Source organism: Anguilla rostrata, chromosome 8 (genome assembly GCF_018555375.3).
Source record: "Anguilla rostrata isolate EN2019 chromosome 8, ASM1855537v3, whole genome shotgun sequence".
Classification (NCBI taxonomy): domain Eukaryota; kingdom Metazoa; phylum Chordata; class Actinopteri; order Anguilliformes; family Anguillidae; genus Anguilla; species Anguilla rostrata.
In genome coordinates this window covers 11,752,863-11,770,521 of record NC_057940.1, presented here as the reverse complement: position 1 = coordinate 11,770,521, position 17,659 = coordinate 11,752,863, and the positions used below count along the sequence as shown (strand labels likewise).

General features: G+C 40.4%; 1 long non-coding RNA gene across 1 annotated transcript in view; it reads right to left on the bottom strand.

Annotated features, from left to right (window-relative positions):
- Window positions 1–9,484: 9,484 nt before the first annotated feature.
- Window positions 9,485–17,659, bottom strand: part of LOC135260822 (uncharacterized) — an 8,909-nt gene continuing 734 nt past the window's right edge. The window contains exon 3 of the long non-coding RNA XR_010331758.1: window positions 9,485–10,493. This is a non-coding gene — a long non-coding RNA (uncharacterized LOC135260822). The remainder of the gene's footprint in view (window positions 10,494–17,659) is intronic.

Sequence of the window (17,659 nt, the reverse complement as noted above, 5' to 3'; positions counted from 1 at the left end):
TTTATACCACACAGTGTATTGAAACAAACTGGCTTGCAAATCATTAACTGCTCACGTTCCATTAGTTTTAAAGAATTTAACATTTGTAATGCATACAAAATTCTTACACATGAATACATTACACATGAATATGAACACTATGTCCACCGACTCTGTAGAACCTTTTGTCTCCGAGGCAATAAAATTTCCATTCTAATATAATTTTCATACTCATTGCTTGCAATATGTAGTCTAAGTAACTTGGGTGCAGACTTGAGAGAAAATTACACATCGGTGAGAGACTCTTGACGTTAATCAGTACAATACTTGTGTGTGTGTATGTGTTCGTGTGTTTGTTTGTGTATGTGTATGTGTGTGTGTTTGTGTGCGCTTGTGTGCGTGTGTGCATGTTTTATTTTTGTAATTTTCAAGAAGCTGAACTGATAAAAGTGGTAAGACATCGTACTGAAGGCAGAAATTAATTCAAGCTTAAATGACCCTTCAGGAAATTAAGAATTTAAAAATAAAGTGAAAGATGAGGGACGCGGAAAGTGCATTGCAACACGTCAGCTTTAGGCTGCTTCCTCAGGGCGGCTCATAATTATGACATATTGTAATTCATGAATAATGAATATATGCTGTCCTTCCTGCACCAAGTAAATGCATTCTGTTCCCTGAGGTTCACGCCACACTTAGCACAGTTGCTGTGCAGAAATGGTAACGCCACTGTCCCTGCCCTTTGACATTTCAGAAGAAAGTACCTTTTCATGCATTTTGGTTTACTGTATGCAGAGATGGTGGGCAGGCTTCTCTCCCTCCCACCCCCCCTTCAGTGCATTTCGACATCAACACGCCTTTCGTTCTTCTAAACTGAGCAAAAAAGCGAGAACCGTGCCTTGTGCTGTGACTGCATGTGAGCCACAGTATGTATGCAATAACAATAACCCATTATACATTATAGTATAACCTTTTGCATTATACTGTGAATGTAGTTACACTGATTGATCCACTTGTTCTTATTCGGCATTGAAAGTGGAAATATGTCATCGACACTTACTTAAATAGGGCAGAAAAACAATAACCAGGGAACAGAAACATCAGTGACCATGGTCTGTGTAATTACAGGACATTTTCCAAAATGTTCTCATAAAGATTACCAAAAGGAGAATAAAATGCACTATTAAAATAATGAATTGACCCAGGAGCTGGAGATTCTTACAGCTATTCTGACATTAGTTTTAATTCACACCACTCATTTTAACCCCTTTCACAACTTTCTCACCCAATACATTCTGTGTGAGCAGTGTTCCAATTAAAAGTGCAGTGCACACCAGTTATGTGCTGGATAAAAAATCGAAGGGATAGTTTTTGAGCACTTTTGCCTGAAGCTACAGAGATAAATGTGTGTTCTGTAAACACCTCGATAAGCCACAAAAACGAGGGAAGATAAAAAAACAAATGTGCTGCTGTTCAATTATCCAAAGATCGATAGACACCACAGAGATTAGCTTCCATTGAGGTTAACTCACTAGCCTGACATTCACTGGATCCACCAGCTGTACACCTTCAAACCAGCAAATTGTACTAGCACAATACACAATTTTTCTGAGCTCCCAGTTTCTGTGCTCTCATTAGCTGAGTTTTAGTTAACATTTAACATTTGAAGATTTGTTTCTAAAATGTAGAACAAATATGGAATGTGGCTGTTGATTTTCATGGTCTTGGTTCCTGTAAAACATGATTAATAAACACCAGTAGAGGTACATTATTCTGTCAATATCAATGTAAAAATGTTAGATTCCTATTCATTTTGCAATAATTCAATCGTGCTGATAATGGTTTTATTCTGATAATAAAACACCTCGTTTGACTGATCTGGTGATAGTTTATCTCAGGAGATGTGAAATGCCTGTCTTGGCATCCATTAATAACCACTGAATTACAGTGATGTACTGGCAAAGAAATGGGGACCATGAAAGATTGCAGCCTTCCTGCATTCGTTATGACTCAGATAGCATATGGCACTCTGCATTTAAGGTGAAACACATAATTTATTTGCTGTGAATTCCCTTCACTAAGGCAAAAAATAATGCTTAAATGTTGATATTTATTGAACAAATTTACCTTCCAAGAATTTAACTTTGGTTCTGCGCAAACACGATCTTCTCGAGCCAATTTTAAACCCAAATTTTCTTTCACACGTGCAAGTGGCCTCCTCTGAAATGTGCAGGGTAAGCCTTGTAGATGTGGTTTTAGAGGACTGCATTTCATATAGCTGGAGGCAGAGTGCAGGGCTGACCAACCAGGGGAGTCGGAAAAATAGTCTTTCACAAAGAAAGGGAATATTACACTAATGAAAGTCTTCCTGGGTTAGGCTAAAGGCAACTAGATGCCACTCTACAGGGCAGCTGACCACAGCCGTCCGTCACGGACACCATCAGGTTAGGTAACACACTGGAACCCAGTATCCCTATCTCTGCCGGATAAGTTCAAACGTACACACAAATATACATAATTGGTTTTTCATCTTGGAAAGGACAGTTGCTTGGTTAACTTGCCAAAATTGTGAACAGGACAGAAAGGCCAAAGCTTGTTTTTAACTTTGCGAATCAAAGTTGAGCAGAAATTGCAGATCAAATTTGGACCTCAATCCTCAACTGTCTGGATCGCAAAAAGGTCGAAATGCATTTTGAAAAAAAAAGCTAAATAGGTGAGGTATCACTAATGAGAGCTCAGCCAGTCCTAGGAAATCCTACGGTAATACTGAATAATCCTTAGTTAATGATAGATCCCATCTGATAATCCTACTTGACAAACAGTATGCCCATTTTTAATATGATCCTCCTACCATGATGGAATACACTATAATCCGGACGGTGAACCACATGCTCCGAGCACATCTTTAAGCGAACTCCAGGCGTCGTCCATCTTAAGCAACAGGAAACAGAGGATTTCATCTGAACAGGGATTGGGACTTGAGCTCTATGCCGTATCAAATGTCTCTTTACTTGGGACATTTGCCAATGAAAATTTGGAGGTGAATACGTAATAAATAATAAAACTAGTTTGATGACTTTGATTAAGTGTAACTTCAGCTCTGCACAGCTGATTTAAAAAAATTTAAAAAACCCACCGGACCACATCTATGCCTCCATTCCTGGAACACTGGCGCTGTAGTATGTAGATTCCCCTCATTATGAACTCACTAAAAACTGACGCCTCGAAGACATTTTGTTGGTGGAAAGTCATGCCTGTATTGGCATATTGTCTGAACACAGCTCAATTAATATGGAGGAAAACAATACCTTACCTTGATATAGATGTTGTGGTTGCAGCCGACGTGTTGCTTTTTTCATTTCTAGTTGAAGATTAAAAACATCAAAATACTGAAAACAAATCTATGGCTTGTTTGTTCTTATCCTGAAAGAAGAAAGGCACCCAAAGCACAAGTCAGGAAACAAGAAAACAGGAAATGTACTGGGAGAAACAAATGTCCCAATCGCTATTAAACAAAAATTATCACACATGACCAGCTCAGTAGAATGCAATCACAGCCTTTGGAAGTTTGATGACATTGTCTGTTGCAGCAACACGGTTAGCTTTGCTGAGCCACATGGCAAGGTTTAGGGGCCTTGGACTGACAATCACGGAGACATAGAGACTCAAATTCAGCACTACAGGAGAGAAGGAGAATATAAAGAAGGAGATCTTCCACTTATCCTTCCTGGGCACCAGGCTATTTTTAAATGGTGCATACGCATGTACTCACACAAACACACACATACTACACGCAGACATTCAGAAATCTTTCTAAATCTGTGAATAAATGATTTTTTTTTACATTTCTTTGGTTTAACATGCTGTGTATTACAAACACAATTAATGGGATGTAGCGCCTGCTTCACAAACTGTCAGCAATTATGCAGTAGCTATGTAGACTGGTAATGGGATACATGTGGAATAACTGGCTCTCCCTAAGCATGACAGCTCTGCATTATTTTAGATTTCAGAATGGTTTCAAGGCAGGTGTTCATCTAGCAGAAAGTAAATATATTTGTAGGCATATCATGTAGGATGCTGAATCTCATTCTCTGGTTAAATGACATAACAAGAAAGAAAAGCCAGCACTCAACAAAATGCTTAATTTATTAATGTACAACTGATAACTGTTTGCCCTGGGTTTTCTTTCTTGTTATGATATTACCTGAGATTACCAATCTTCCTCTGGCTTCCCCATCTCAAGAGCTCATTCACTACAGCTGCCCAACATCTGCAACCATTAAATCCCCATTTCACAGACACCTGCCTTTTCTGTCTGCCAAACTGGTTACATAAAACACCAATGGGGAGGATATTTACATATTATTATTTTACGTACTTTGAAAACCAGTTTCATGTCCTCTTGTTAACCATCTTTTAGAATACTACTTGCAGACTCTTTTGCTTCAGCAGCTTAGCACTACCCTACTGGTGACTGAGAGAGAAAAGTTTTTGTTGTTGAGCCCACACCCTTCTCCTAAAAAACAAAAATCACATTTTCATACTCACCAAAAATCCTGATACTATCTTCTGTGCCACAGAAGACTGCCATTCTGACAGGAGTCGATTTGCAATGTTCTCCATGTTGGAGAGAAGCACCATTTTGATGTGATTCAATAGGTTTCTGTCATTATTTATTTATGAATAAATTTACTTAATTTGATATGGTTATTGCACAGAGCCATCTGAATCTAGACATTCATATCCTTTAGCGTTGAGTTATTTCCTGCACTGAAGTTTATTTCCACAGCAGATTTCCTGCTCAGTGCTGTTTGAGCCTCATGCAAGCAGAGGGAAATAAATCATGGCCTTGACCTTTAATCTGATTTTCCAGAAACCACCCCTCATTAAAAGTTAATTTCTCTAAAAAATATCACATTAACCTTCCCCATCTATAAATCTCCTTTAAATCAACTTAAATAACTGTGTTAAATGAATGGGACCACTGAGGTAATTGAAAGTAATAGCCAGCTTCTCTGAGCTGAGGTCCTTATTAGGCAACTTACTGTTATTTATTTTCCATACTGTATACCATTATGAAGGTGGAAGCAGTTCAGATTACATACAGTATATTTCTAGGGGGAACTTAAAGGCCACAGCATTCTGGATTGTGATTTTCTACAATGAATATCCAGATTTTATTTATTAAAAAGCCAATAGAACTTTCCACATAATATAAGGTCAAGCACTTTCAATAAAAAAAAAAGTTATGTCCTAATTCATTAGTAATCATCATCTTTTAAAAATATAAAATGAAAATGCTGAGGCCAGAAGGACTTCTCCAGCAAGGAATTGAAAGGGCAAACTTGCGGTGAAAGCTCAGTTTACCAATAAATTGAACAGAAAATAGAACCATTCATATTATTTTCTTTGTAATTGATTGTGCTGTCATTTTTTGCCTTGGGATGCAATTTCTGCAATATAATACCAAGTGTCTGCCGCAAGGATTTGAAGGAAGGAACTAAGAACCGCAGCCACGAACGGCAACGGAATCATCACTTTACATCACGTCACACAGAGGAAATGGTGCGGCCGGCTCCACTTCAAGGTCCTCCAAGTCAAGGGAATCCCTCGCGTCGGGGTGTGATGATGTCATCAGAGTGCACTCCGGTGGCTGCAGTCCGCCGGATCGACGCTCCTGACGGACAGCAATAATACAGCTCCTGCTCTGGAGCATGACAGGAGCACTGCGGCCGCCGGTGTGGAGCACCTGCTGTCTGGGCACGGTCGCCATGGAGCCAGAGACACGGTGAACGAGCAGAACCCCTGCAGTGTGCTGCTGCTAATAGCTTTCCATGACAGAGGGGTACTTAACCTTGAAAGGCTCATTAGACTTCAGTGTGTCCCCATGCAGGGAGATGCATTACGTCACTGGTGTCCTGTATACTTAATCATCTCTGCACCTAAAGGAGCAGATATACTGTGAGACCCTCACCCCTTTCAAGAGCGATTTCAGGAGGCAATGACACCTTTAAAGAAGCCAAGTGAGTGATGAGATCGTAAGTTGAATAAACGCAGGCCCAAGTTACTTGACTGCACGTAGGCTATGACATACATAGGCAGCATTGCTTTGGGATATTTGTTTTTGTTATAATTTGTTGTAACATTATGTTGAAATAAATGATTTGGTACACAGGAAGCTAATTAGAATCATATTTTACATTGTGTATGTGAGTTACTTGAAAAATGTATTCCAAAATGCAATGTTTCAGATTTACAAATAATAATGATTGTCATCTTCATGACTGTCGTCATCATCATCATCATCATCATCATCATTTTTTCTCTACCTTTTTCTCCTCAGAAGATTATTCTTATAGTAATATATTTTGGGTCATTTTAAACATTAACAAATGAAATATGAGACAGCAGATGATGTGAGTGACCGTGAATGAAGAGACGTGCTAATTTGTAACTCACTTACGCGTGAAGGAAAAGATGTGGGCTCGTTGACTGAGGCCGACATTAAAATGGCCGAATAAACCCATCTGCAAACCCCCTCACCTGCCCGTGTGCAGTAGGAGCCTGGAGGTGATCAATCTCCATATCATGAAAAGGGTTCAGAATTCACCAGCAGCAGGAAAATAATTCACTCCGGCAGATAAAGTGTTCATTAGCCTGCTGCGTATGATTTCTCCTGTATTTCTGTCATGTACAATTATTCACTTAACTAAACATGTGATTGATCAATATCAGCTTTCGTTTTAGAAACCAGGTTCTACTATATATACATATACAGTGTATACATATCATAATTTGATATACTGCCATATTTTTTGGATTAATGACTTGTCTATTGTTAAACTCCATAGTCCATGGTTCACAAACAACTAATAAAGGTCCAATGGCATTCGAAAAACCTAAAATCAAACACTTGAAGACTGTAAACTATGATGTCCCGAAATGGAGGGCTATGTATAAAAAGCGCTGTAATTTCTACATGGTGAAGCATATAAAATACCCATTAATAAAAGCTGTGTGTGTGTGTGTGTGTGTGTGTTTATAATTTCTTATTTTTGTCATCGAAAGGACCAATAAAATGGCCACAAATGAATGCATGCATAAATGGCCATCATTAACTGATGCTATAAAGCATTAGCTAACTGGCTTATGTTTGCCAAAATCATTTGTAAGTTAATGATATATTTTTAAGATGAGTACTGCAATAAATGTTAATGTTTCATTAATGTATTTGTTAATGGTTAACTAATGGGATGTTGACATACCATAATACTTTGTTGTTTTGATGTGATACATTGCTGCTATTACAGCTTATTAAATGTCTATGGGAAAAAAAATTGAGCAATGATAACTTTGTTGGCTCACTGTTTAATTACTCAATGGTCCCTGTGTCGAGAATATTGCAGGAAAATTGTTTTCGAACAGTAGGCCTACTTCAGAACAACTGTTTGGTGCCAGATTCATGTCTTGTTAACTATGTCACAGGCCTTTGAAGATTAAATTTGTGCCTGTCATTATTTGCCTGCGTTGCACGGCTGGCTGGCCCAAGACTCTTTATTGCTTTCCAGATTTTCTTTGTGCGCTATCAAACAGTGCGACCTTTCCACAGCCCTGCAGTTTACCTGCGCTCAGCGTACCACAAATGGGATCAAATTAATGCTGTGAACTTACAGTCAAATGGAAGACGTCGTTGATATAACCAAAGGACTTCAACAAACCCTGCCGCAATGGTGAGTCCTCTATCATCGCACACAACAGCGCCTTCCGTTGACTTTTGAATGCAATTAAGATTATGTCTTCCGACAGACAGCTAAACTATCGTGTAAACACGTCATAGATTAATTTATGTGTCATGAAATTTGAGGAATTTTTAAGAGCATAACCTTAAATCCACTTAGATCCACTCAATCTTTTTTTTTTTTTTTGCTTTGTCACTTGCCTTACATGAATTGTTTAATATCCACTGTTAAATCGAGATAGGCAAGAGTTTTGTCTTTTAAATTTCATGAATCATGAACCAAATTAACCAGTTGGAATAATGCAACAACCAGCATTTTCCTACAGGCAGTGAACACATCTACAGAAAGATGAATGTTTTAATTTAGCAACTGAAGCAAAAATCAGTGAAACTAATGAAGACGGCATAGCTTGCACAGCGATGTAGGAACACGGAGCAGAACAGCGAGGTGTATTTTTTCTTCTGTTGCAGGAATGCCAGATGACATGTGATCTGCACTAAGATACAAAACCAATGTAAAACACCGCTTTGAGACTGCTGTAAATATACATATATATATATATATATACACACACTTTAATACACGGTAGTGTTTTTTCATGGTTATTCATGACCACAAAGAGGCGGAAACAAGCATCCTATATGCTCCTTTTTTTCTGTTCCTCAGGTAATGATAACAGCAGCCAGGACTGGCAGTAATCTCCCCCTGTGGAGATGGAACAGGCAGCAGTATATTAGAAATTCATGGACTTTTTGTAAAATGTAATGATAAGTACATTCCATGGCAAGGTGCTATATATATATATATATATATATAGATATATGTGTGTGTGTGTGTGCATGTGTGTATGCATATTTCAATAGTTTAATGAGGCAATAGTTTGTATATTGTGTAGTGTTGCAATATAGTTACATGGATAATTTGTTTTCTCTGCATTCCTAGGTGTCAGTTTTGAGTTTAGAGCGCCCTCCAGTGTTCAGCGTTCATGCGGGCAAGGGGCATTTCAGTACTCTGTGTGTGTGTGTGTGTGTTCTAAGTAAAAGTACAATGAGATGTGTCATCTACACTTCGGAGTGAAATGTCATCAGTGTTTACAGCCAATTCGCCAACTCAGCCAGGGTTTTTGGAGGAAACAAAAAATCTGCACATGCACCAGCCCTTCAGCAATGGAGCTGCCCACCTACATTTCTGGTCTACCAGGCGCATTCATTGTGAACGTTGCAGCTGCTCAACGATTGCAGACTTCCAGAGGATTCCACAGTGAAAAGCTCCCTGCAATCCAGCGCACGTGCTCCAGCAACGAATACCGCTTACGTTTATGACTGATCACTCTAAACTTGGAATGCAAAGATTTACGAGGGGTAAAAAGTCATTTAACCCTTTGAAGAGTAGGTTTTTTTTAATGTTTTTTTTTTTTTTAACAAGTCAGTGTTTTGGAACTCCATCGTTTTCAATTAACAGTTGTTATTGTTACGTCACCATTATAATGTTCAGTTAAGAACATTATAATCACATATTCGTGATCTTGCACCTAAAAGTGTTAATCCAGCTGGGTTTAGGTAATGTCTGGCTCCTAAATACTGTTCAGGGAGATGTTAAGTCAGATTCATTAATTGCACTATTTCCTAAAACAATTATCAGACCACTTAGCTAATTGTAATAAAGTGATGAAAATTACTTGTTTGTTTATACAGGTTAATTGTTTTTTTTTTTTTTTCCCAAGAGTGACGCCCAAACAATGCATATTTTTCATGCAAGATCACTGTTCAGTCACCAGTGCACTTAAATCTAATTAACTAAGAGGTCAACTGGAACAAAACCAGCACACACACTGTGTCCCTACGACCATGGTTGCATCCAGACATCTCTCATTGATAAACAACATATTTGCAAAGAATACTGTAGTGTGGATATATTGTAAAATTACCCCTAATCAGATGCACAATCACAACAACATCAGTCATTTTTGAACACAGTTTATTTGGATTGTAAAAGCTACTAGAACATAAATTCAGCTGATCAGTACTGTTCACATTTCGGCCAGCAGAGAGCAGTACAGTTCTAAACTTTTCAAGAGACATACTTCATTTAAAGCTTAGAAAATCTACTTCAGTATTTTAAATTCTTGATTTGAATAAATTATCAATTTTACCACACTAAAGATAATAATGAATGAATGTGCTTATTCCTTAAATATTAATCAGAATTAAGAAATTAAGAAATCCTCGCATAACATGGCCACAAACCTGCACCATACGACCTTTGTGCACAGGCAGGCCTGCGGGGCTTCTGTGTTCATACTCTGTTATTCTACACGTGATTTACATTCAAATTCTATTAATTTTATAATTCTATTTAAATGTCAGACAACACACGCACACGCACGTGCACAGAGTATACACATAGGCGCTTGCTGTCAGCGCAGTTGGTGTACACATTTCCTGTTTGGCCCTGGGGGACTCGCGCGCGCAATATTCTTCATATCCCCTGAAGGGAACGCGAGATTGCCACGGCGGCTATTTATTGTACGTCCAGGACCAGCCGCAAAGAATACATTTGTTCACAGAATGAAGTGGTATGACTTTGAGTCCTCCCCTGTAGTCTGCGAAAAGGACACCAAGAGCTTTAACTTCAAAAACGCAATGCTTTATTTGCTTCCATCCGGAGCACAGACGCTTTGACGAATGATGGCTGGGAGCTCGGGGACTCCCGTTGAAGGACCGGCTGTCGATTTATGGGTACGCTCCGAAGCCATTCCCGGCGCAGATCCAGGGCCTGCTAGGAGAAGCACGCAACATCAAAGTAGCCGGCCACTTGTGTTAAGATAATACTAAATTCTGGATGACTGCTGATGAATCGCCATAGAGAAAAAATAATTTTATAATTGACTATTAGTTTAAATGAAACTACTAGATTTGTCCGCGGCCCATCGTTAGACCTGACAGCATTAACATTGCATTACATTTACTTGGCAGACGCTTTTATCCAACGCGACGTACAATAAAGTAACGACCTCTTTAGAATATGACTCACTAATTAAATGAATAATAACGGGAAAATAATTTGTCTTACAGAGAAAACTAAACGGGGAAAATAAAATATTGGCAACATATGTGTAGAGTGAAACGATATGTCATCTTAAGTCATTTGTCATTTTGGCCTTCCACGACAGAACTCCAAAGCTCTGCCTTGCTAGCAGAAATCGCATTGCCGGGCCCGTCCAAGAGCTCTTTGCAGCAGTCCGCGCGATAAGGCAGTCTCCATGAAGCTGCAGCGGAAATTCAATAATAACGGGGATGCCAGAGAGACGTTTGCCAAATTTGTTGGAGAATTATCCGCGTGCGCTATAGGAAAGCCTTTGTCCAGGTGAGTCCCGCTTGCTTTTGTGTTCTTTATCTCAAAGTGTGGCATAATGGGCCCGTTGTATCCATATCTGATTGTGTGCACCATGGTGAAATAGAAGGGAACAGGTTACTGCCGACTCGCAGCAACTGAGCATTTTCCTGCAGACAGTCCATTGTGAATATGGGGCTGCCCGGATCATGAAAAGTTTCTATACTACACTTCTATTGGGGGTTGCGTATGTGAAGTCGTATACTGTATTTACTCTTCTTGAACGCCCCTGGTAAAACTTTTAGGGTTTCTGCATTGGGAAACAGCCAGAAAACCTGTCGATGAACTCAGTCATAGAGCCAGTTGCCTCTTCAGCAGTAACCATGTTTTACCACTAGAGCAGGGGTCCTAAATCTCATGCAGAAAGGGCCCGGGTGTGTGCAGGCTTTTGTTCCAGCCAAGCAGCGACACACCTGATTCTACTAATCAACCACTAGAGTCTTTGCTGAGAATCTCAATTATTAGAAACAGGTGTGTTATTGCTTGGTTGGCATGAAAGCCTGCACCCACACCGGCCCTTTCTGGATAAGATTGAGGACCCCTGCACTAGAATGTGTAAAATATGGTGTAGCCTTCCAACCACGCTTGTTCAGTCCTTCAGCTTACATTCATGATGATGCAAATAAGACACCATCAGGCCAAACGCAGCAATAAAATATATAATGTATGGTTTGTACCATCCTATCCACTCTGTAATTGCTGCTAATTTAAAGAGGATGGTATTAGCCTATTCCTGTCTCACAGCTGTCATTGACCAATGAATCACTCTTCCATCACGTTGCCTGCACATCCCCCCCCCCCCACACACACACACACACATTCTCTCTCTTTCTCTCTCTCTCTCGCTCTCTCTCTCTGTCACACACCCACAAACACACACATGCACACACACAAACACATACATGCACCTACGCAAACATGTTTCATGATTACAATTTGCATCCAAAGCTTGAACAAAGCTTGTTTTCGGTATGAGAGATTTCCGTCGCCCCTCCGCATGAACAGCTGTGGAGTTTCATTAAGGGGTTTCTGGGCCAGTTTTTCTTCAACCAATGGGGTGTGCATGGCACATCTTATAAATCTGCTCGCTGTACTGGCCAAAGCACTTCTATAAATGTATAATGGGTTTTTTTTTAAAACAGCCTTTAGCAAATGTCAAAAACATTGCCATACCTGAATAATGTCTATGAGTTATTCCCTTATGCTCAACTGAAAACTCATTTTCCAATTTAAATATTTCTACATTTTTACATGATGGTGTTCTTAATACAGCAGCTTTGTCTAGCCAGTGCTTCGTACCGCCTACTTGATCCTAAAAAATGAATTCCGTTGTCCAGTTTCTTCAGAATGCACATTAAAATACACAGGCTGAATTACATATATAAAAACACACTGCAAATGAGTCTGATTTGTCAAAGCAGTGCCGTAAAATGCAGTAAGCAGCCATACTATTGTTCATATGAAAAAATATAACACTGCAACAACCTACTACACTGTAGTATTTCTCACTTCATGTTTAATGGTGTGTGCACTAGAAAGAAATTTTCCATATATATATAATATATATGCTTGTGTGTGCATAATTTAGAAAAAAAAAATATCACTAGGTATCTCTAAATAAATTGAAAAATGCACATATTATGTATGAGATTTACAAATGCACACAGCTGAGTTTCCTTCAAAACCAAGCCTGTGTGAATAGGTTTTTTTTTATTTAAGTTTTCATGCAATGACGTCCTGGACCTCTGGGTAATTGTGTGGTCATATCCTTTCATCCTGACCCAGTCCAAAATCATATATCATTCCTTTTGTGTCTTTTTTTTCAATGCACCACTCTTGACGTTGATAGATCACACAGTGAAATTAGGTCTTCCTGTGATATATGGCTCGCTGTGTTTCATTGGTCTGGCAGCATCAGACTGCCAAAACAGTGTGCAATATATCACAGAAGTAGCACTTATTGTTTGAAATATTCTCTCCTTAAAGCATTGCCATTTTATTAATTTTCTCATCAGAACAGTGAGTTAATTTTGACATTGGTCATGGTTCAATGGATACTGGCAGAAATGCGTGCTGAAGAAAATGTTTGATTCCTGGCAATGGACATACAGTATGTATAAATTATTCTGTTCTACAAATGGAGTCTGAGAGGTCTATTGAGTCCTATCAAGTGAGAATATATAGGCCTGGACTCAGTCAGAATATCATTAAATTTGACTCATAGTGTAACTCACAATAAGGACCTTTTATTTGTGTGTTGTCCTGCAGGTGAGGTTTGATTGAACACCCCCCCGCCCAAAGGTGGACCCTTGTACTCACTGATGCATAGCCCATGTCCCCATGAGAAAGTATACAGCATTTATCATGTTGGTTTTACACTGAAAAACTTTTTGCATTCCCTCCCTGCTCGGGGGTCAAAGGTCAGCTCTCTCTGAGCATTTTGGTTTATTTACCTTCCGGTAGACCTCGCTTTCCTGTTGCCTGTATGCAAATGTTTGAAATGGTATGTTGCTCAGCCACTATTACACTATGCACCATTGAGTCCATACTAGCCAATGTGGGGACGCGATGAATGTGACATTTCTGCAGAGTATGGCTCGCCAGCATTAGCCTGCTTTTCCCAGCTTTCTTCCAGCTTTATCAGACTCACCAGTATGCACATTTTGGCCCAGTGACACTGCGATTCATGGTTGAGGCAGTGAAATGTAATGGAAAGATCAAATTCACTGGCCCATGGGATTTTCAAACATTTCAGGGGGTGCAGGAAACAAATAAAATCAGCTGTGTAATTTGTGTTGGCTTGCCAATAAACCTAAACCTAGCGTAACCCAGAAATCGATGTTGGCCGTGCCTGCCAGAAACACAAACACAGTGATAAGAATTCTTTTTAATGGGGGTTAACATTGCTATTTAACTTCCAGCAATCATTCTTTAAATATATATAGGTGAAACAATTTGACAATTTGTAGGTGTGTATGTGAACAGGCACCGAGCGGATTTGTGAGAATCATTTCTGCTTTTATTTCAGTTGTCTTGCTTTTCCATTTCACATTGTAAATTTGACTGTGAATTTGTTGGCAGGCTTTGGGAGCCTTGTGGTTTATGGCCTCTTCCTGTTGAACTCGATGTGAAAGTGGCTGTTTTTAAGTGTGTGCATGGCAAGCAAGTTTTGCGTCCAGTTTATTGATGAATCCAAGCCACGGCTGTTGCCTTTCTGCCGCCCTAGGCAAGATTGCATCCCCTGGGGTGGAGGGGTGGGGGGGCGGGGGTTTGGGGTTAGGAGCAATTGCGGACTGGAGGGGGCGGGTTGATGATGACTATCATGGATGCATCATTCCCCCCTCCCCAGTTGGCACTCCCCAGACAGATGGTGCCCGAATCACAAAGCATTCACAAACATTACATCATGAATGGCTGGCAAGAGGTAGGTGCTGATATCGGGATGGGAGGGTATGTGGATGTGGGGCAGTCCATAGGAGGCCAGTTCTCAAACCTTCACAAATCCCCACTGTGTGGCTGGCTGTGGGATTTTCCACTTTGGCAACATTCTGTAAAGTGACCCCATTTCTATCTGTAATTCTTTCTGTTTTCCCCATCTGAATAAACTGCCAAAATACATAAAGAGGATGAACTGCCTGCTCTCTTAAAAAAAATAAAGTCATCCTGGTGTCTTATCCTTTGCATCAAAATGTTTACTCATTTTAGATACCCTCTGCCCCCAATGGTCAGGTACAGTATGTTGTTAATTTCATTATTAAAGAATAATAAAATTGTTCATAACTCAAAATAACCCAAAAAAAATCAGGATAACTGATAAAGGATTAGAACAGAATTGTTTCCTCTCTCTCTACCCTGACTCTTGCTCATGTGTGGGTCCAGAAACAAACACAAAATTGTGAATAGAGGTTTATGCACACAACAAAGTCTCCACGTCACCAGACCGAGGTTCCTGTCAATATAAACCCAAACAGACAGAGAATGGAAAGAATTCACCGGCTCGAGAAAGGACAGGCCTCTGTGTGCCCACGCCCATATTGATGTAAAGAGCACAGAACATCTAACCGCAAATCCATGTAGTTTAACTCGCGGTGAATTGGCGATAATTGTCAGGCTCAGACAGCTGAATTAACCTTCAGGGCGGGAGAGCACAGGAGCTGTGGCCTGTATCTAGGCAACAGCCAATGACCGTATTGTACAAAACAATGCAGAAAAAAAGCACAGAACGAATGACATTATCCTGATTTAATGCCTGTGTAATTGGTGTAAACACAGCCATGTTTGCCTTCACTTTTTTTAACAAAGAGCTTAGATCTGACGTTTCCTTTCAGGACTGCGCAGCAGGTAACGTATGGCCGATCGAAGCTTTTATTGTTTTCCTAAGTTCGCGGCGCAAAAAAAACTGTAAAGAGAAAGCAGGAACACTTCGGCACTCTCGGACTGATTAAATTCGGATGTGTGTTTTTCGGGTCCCTCCTCTAAATCGCTCTGACTTTGGAGACTTTGGACAGGAAGCTGCAATGGGAAACACCTGAGATTCGCGGGGTCAGAGCAAGTTTAACAGCGCACAGTAACGCGGTTCTCCCCAGAAAGCGTGCGTGTCCGGGCCGCAGAGTTACGCCTCCAGAGGACTCCGGAAAAACTCAACACTGCCGTCATATAAATGCATACCGTAAAGTACGGCAGAGTCATGTCCACACGTCACATGCAGCCCTGCTTATTATATTTAAAAATCCCACGATTAGTGACAGTTTATAGAAAAATAGCGAGGAACTTTGGTGCTTTTCAGTGTCGTGATGGGGAGCCAACCATGTGATGGGAGCATGAGAGAGAACCTCAGATAAGGAGCATCCAGTTTTCTAACTTTTACTTCAAAAGCTAAAAAGATCAGTCACACTGCTAGATCAAAGTCAAATACCACTAGTCTGCTGGTGCAGGTATATTGTTAAATGTACTTACTTTATACAATTACAGTTTTCAAGTGACAGCAAAATATAAACATTGGTGTGGTCAGATGGAGCAGCACGGTGGTGCAGTGGGTAGAGCTGTTGCCTCACGGCAAGAAGGTGCTGAGGGCCTTTCTGTGTGGAGTCTGCATGTTCTTCCCGTGTCAATGTGAGCTTCCCCCAGGTACTCCAGTTTCCTCTCACAGTCCGAAGACATGCAGGTTAGGTTAACGGGGGAGTTTAAATTGTCCTTTGGGTTTGAATATGTGAGTAAATGGAGTGTGGGCCCTGTGATGGGTTGATGACTTGTCCAGGGTGTATTCCTGCCTTTTACCCAAAGTCTGCTGGGATAAGCTCCAGCCTCCCCATAACCCAGACCAGGAGAAAGCGGTTTAGAAAATGGATGGAAGAATGGATGGTAACATGTTGGGTGCTCTGGGTAAACCATAGGTCCTGGTTGTTGGGGACAGCTGTGAAGTGGGGTGGGGGGGGAGGAATGTCAGGTACCCCTCCCAATAACTGCCTGGGATATTTGGCGTGGATCATTCTAACAAATGTCCAGCGATGGTTGATCACATGGAGGCCGAGTCAGTTGAACAGAGGTTGACAGTGCAGCTGATTTAAATTTAGCTCAGGAAGGGTTGGGGGCTGGGAGGGTGTGTTCATTATGGTATGGAATAAATCAGAGAACTGTTTCTTGAGGGTAAGGGGTGGTATTAATTGCATTAATGGCATTTAACACCTTTGACCCCAATTTTTAGCAGCTTTTATTTTCTTTGTCTCTCATTTTGGAACATGAAATTGTAAAAAGACCCATTTCTTCACAGCAAAGTATTCTGTTAATTTGAAACCGTGCAGTCAAACATGCACTCTCAGTGAAATGACAGAAAGCGTGTTCTCACAGAGAGAGAGGGGGGACAGAGAGAGCACATGCTTGTTACCCCCCACCCCCTCACCCCACCCCAGCCTTCAGTCAATCTCTAGTCAGTTAGATGTTGCCCTGTGGCCACAGCCATCACCATTACAATCTTGCGGATGAGCCTCTAAACAGCCTCAGGCTGCTCTACCGTAGATGATGAGATGCCCCAAGGCTGCCATTTTCTATGTTTTTGCCATCTGTGTAAAAACCCCACTGAAAACATGTCACTTGCTGGCATGTGCACTGTCCCTGTTTGTAGTAGTTTTGGGCCACAACCGTCCCTGAGCCACGCAATTCTGTTAAGTGGCAGTTGTGATTTATGTTGGAGGGCTTTGGGGCCAGAACAACATTCTTGTTTAGGGCCACCAAAACCCTGGAGTCTGTTTTGATCACTTGAGTCTTGGAATGCTGCTGCTGAATTTTGTGGTAAAATTTTTAGCTTCTATTTCTCTTTGTTTTGTTTATACATTCATTGTATTTGCCCTAAGTGTGAATCTTTACCATTTTAATGTGAATGCAAGAATCTCCTTTTTAAATAAGCCTGCAAAATGTTGCCTACATATTATATTATACCATAATTAGCCTAACATTGAGGAGGTGCTGTTCGTAAGTTTAGCCTTACATGCTGTTTGGCATATTTGCAAATATTTAATAGCTTAAGTATAAAAATACATAACTATGCACTT